The sequence below is a fragment of the Triticum dicoccoides genome, chromosome 2A (genome assembly GCF_002162155.2).
Source record: "Triticum dicoccoides isolate Atlit2015 ecotype Zavitan chromosome 2A, WEW_v2.0, whole genome shotgun sequence".
Lineage (NCBI taxonomy): Eukaryota > Viridiplantae > Streptophyta > Magnoliopsida > Poales > Poaceae > Triticum > Triticum dicoccoides.
In genome coordinates, this window is record NC_041382.1 from 450899372 (window position 1) to 450903569 (window position 4198).

Consider the following 4198-nt stretch of genomic DNA (forward strand, 5'->3'; position numbering starts at 1 on the left):
GTTTGATCAAATCCTCGACATCGTGGTTCATCCAATGACAACATCGAGGAGCATGTGGGAGCCATCATGGGTATCCAGATCCCGCTGTTGGTTATTGATCTGAGAGCGTCTCGGTCATGTCTGCATGTCTCCCGAACCCGTAGGGTCTACACACTTAAGGTTCAGTGACGCTAGGGTTATTAGGAAGACTAGTATGTGACTACCGAATGTTGTTCGGAGTCCCGGATGGGATCCCGGACGTCACGAGGAGCTCCGGAAGGGTCCGGAGGTAAAGATTTATATATGGGAAGTTGTCAAACGGGCACCGGGAAGTTTCGGGGTCATACCGGTATTGTACCGGGGCCACCGGAAGGGTTCCGGGGGTCCACCGGGAGGGGCCACCCCTCCCGAGGGGCCACATGGGCTGCGTGGGGCAGGGAGCCAGCCCCTGGTGGGCTGGGAGCACCCCCTCCCTTGGGCCCTTGCGCCTAGGGTTGAGGGGGGGAACCCTAGAGGGGGCGCCCCTTGGCTTGGGGGGCAAGCCACCCTCTCCCCCTCTCCCCTTGGCCGCCGCCCCCCCTCTAGATGGGTTCTAGAGGGGCCGGCCCCCTTCTCCCTTCTCCCTATAAATAGAGGGGTGAGGGGAGGGCAGCCGGACCACCCTCCAAGGCGCAGCCCTCCCCTCCCCAACACCTCTCCTCCTCCGTTGTGTGCTTGGCGAAGCCCTGTCGGAGTACTGCCTCTCCACCATCACCACGCCGTTGTGCTGTCGGTGGAGCTGTCTTCCTCAACCTCTCCTTCCCCCTTGTTGGATCAAGAAGGAGGAGACGTCTCCCGTCCCGTACGTGTGTTGAACGCGGAGGTGCTGTCCGTTCAGCACTTGGTCATCGGTGATTCGAATCACGTCGAGTACGACTCCATCATCACCTTGCAAGCTTCCGCACGCGATCTACAAGTGGTATGTAGATGCAAACTCACTCCCTTGACTCGTTGCTTAGATGAACTCATAGATGGATCTTGGTGAAACCGTAGGAAAATTTTTAATTTTCTGCAACGTTCCCCAACACTATGAGGGTACGTAGACAATACTCTCCCCTCTCATTGCTATGCATCACCATGATCTTGCGTGTGCGTAGGATTTTTTTTGAAATTACTGCGTTCCCCAACAGAGTCTCCATCTTCTCTTATAAAAGCACCAACTAGGAGGCACTATGATCATACTTGAGCATTGGGTGTAGTTAATATGCGAGTGTGTGTCATTAATGGATCAATGATTTAGCATGATGGGCTAGGGATAGCATATTTTAGTGTTGATATTTTGAAAGACATGGTTGCTTGTTGATATGCTTGAGTATTTAAGTTATCATGTCAAAACTAGACTATTGCTTTGAACAATATAAAAGTCCAAATGTGCATGTTATAAAGAAAAGAAATATGAGATGACATGTTAGGCCGCATTCCACATCAAAATTTTTGTTTTTATCACTTACCTACTTGAGGACGAGTAGGAGCTCTTGGGGATGTTGATACGTCTCCAACGTATCTATAATTTTTGATTGTTCCATGTTGTTATATTATCAATTTTGGATGTTTTATAATCATTTTATATCATTTTTTGGTACTAACCTATTGATATAGTGCCAAGTGCCAGTTGCTGTTTTTTGCATGTTTTTTACATCGCAAAAAATCAATACCAAACAGAGTCCAAATGCAGCGAAACTTTACGGAGATTTTTTATGGACCAAAAGACACCCAATGGGCCAAGGCAGTGCCTGGGGGTGCTCCGAGGGGAGCACAACCCACTAGGGGGCGCCTGGAGGTCGAGGTGCGCCCTGGTGGGTTGTGCCCACCTCGGGTGCCCCCCGGACCGCCTCTTTGCTATATAAATACCCCAATATTCTAGAAACCCTAGGGGAGTCGACGAAATCAATTCCAACCGCCGCAGAGTCCAGAACCACCAGATCCAATCTAGACACCATCACGAAGGGGTTCACCACTTCCATTGGTGCCTCTCCGATGATGCGTGAGTAGTTCTTTGTAGACCTTCAGGGTCCGTAGTTAGTAGCTAGATGGCTTCCTCTCTCTCGTTTGATTCTCAATACAATGGTCTTTTGGAGATCCATATGATGTAACTCTTTTTGTGGTATGTTTGTTGGGATCGGATAAACTTTGAGTTTATGATCAGATCTATCTTTTTATATCCATGAAAATCATTTGAGTTTCTTTGATCTCTTATATGTATGATTGCTTATAGCCTCGTGTTTCTTCTCTGATATTTGGGTTTTGTTTGGAAACTTGATCTATTTATCTTGCAATGGGAAGAGGTGCTTTGTAGTGGGTTCAATCTTACGGTGCTTGATCCCAGTGACAGAAGGGGAACCGACACGTATGCATCGTTGCTACTAAGGATAAAACAATGGGGTCTATCTCTACATAGATAGATCTTGTCTACATCATGTCATCGTTCTTATTGCATTACTCCATTTCTCCATGAACTTAATACACTAGATGCATGCTGGACATCGGTCGATGTGTGGAGTAATAGTAGTAGATGCAGGTAGGAGTCAGTCTACTAATCTTGGACGTGATGCCTATGTAATGATCATTGCCTGGATATCGTCATGAGTATTTTAAGTTCTATCAATTGCCCAACATTAATTCATTTACCCACTGTTTGCTATTTTTCTCGAGAGAAGCCACTAGTGAAACCTACGACCCCCGGGTCTCTTTCTCATATTATTTGCCTTTGCGATCTATTTTATTTGCCTTTTATTTTCAGATCTATTAAACCAAAAATACAAAAATACCTTCCTGCAATTTATTTTATTTGGCATTCGATTTATCAATATTTACAACTCTCTCACGTCCGTTTGCCAATTTTTGGCGCCGTTACCTGAAAGGGATTGACAACCCCTTTTACACGTCGGGTTGCAAGTATTTGTTATTTGTGTGCAGGTGCTATTTACGCTATGTTGCTTGGTTCTCCTGCTGGTTTGATAACCTTCGTTTCATATCTAAGGGAAATACCTACCCCCGCTGTGCTGCATCATCCCTTCCTCTTTGGGGAAATACCAACATAGCTTCAAGTGACATCAAAGCCCTCCGTGATCGAACCCCCCTCCAGCAGGACGCCGAAAAAGGCCCCTAGATGGGATCTCACGGGTACAGAAGGTTGCGGCGGTGGAAAAGTGTTTTCTTGGCTCCCCTGGTTGTTTTTGGGATATATGGGAACATATAGGCGGAAGAAATGGGTCGATGGAGTCACGAGGGGCCCACAAGGGTGGGGGGCGCGCCCTACCCCCTGGGCACGCCCTCCGTCCTTGTGGCTTCCCCGACGTGCACTCCAAGTCCTTTGGATGTCTTCTGGTCCAAGAAAAATCATCACAAAAAGTTTTATTCCGTTTGGACTCCGTTTGGTATTCATTTTCCACGATACTCTAAAACAAGGAAAAAACAGAAACTGGCACTGGGCTCTAGGTTAATAGGTTAGTCCCAAAAATCATATAAAATAGCATATTAATGCATATAAAACATCGAAAACAGATAATATAATAGCATGGAATAATAAAAAATTATAGATACGTTGGAGACGTATCAGTGATGCACACCAACAAGAACTTCGACCAACAGAGGACCAACTGGGTGATGCACCAGTACCACTTCAGGGATCTCGAGCAAGAGAAGGAGCAGGAGCTGGTCGTCTACAAGATCTTCTACCAGACGAACACGAGGGCCAGGACTAAAAAGATTACAATTTAGTTTGGTACTAGTTCTACCTGGTCGTCTGCAAGTTTGTGTTGTTGTTGCGGATCTTTTGGTATGAACTTGGCATTTGCTTCCAACAATCATGTCGAGGGTCGACGTGGATATAACACGAATCAATTGTTGGGAAGCAAAATTTCAATCACCTATTTTTCTTTGAGGGGTAGCAAAAGCTGTCGTTCGAATTCCCAATTCTTTGAAATTTTAACATCTTCCAGTACGCAAGGGATCCATTAGGTTTCACATGTTGACAATTAGACGCATCACGTCAGGACTAAAAATAGCAACTAGCACTAGGCACTATGTCAATAGGTTAGTCCCGAAAAATGATATAAAGTTGCTATAAAATGACTTTAAACATCCAAGAATGGTAATATAACAACATGAAACAAAAAAAATTGTAGATACGTTGGAGACGTATCAGCATCCCCAAGCTCAATTCCTGCTCGTCCTCGAG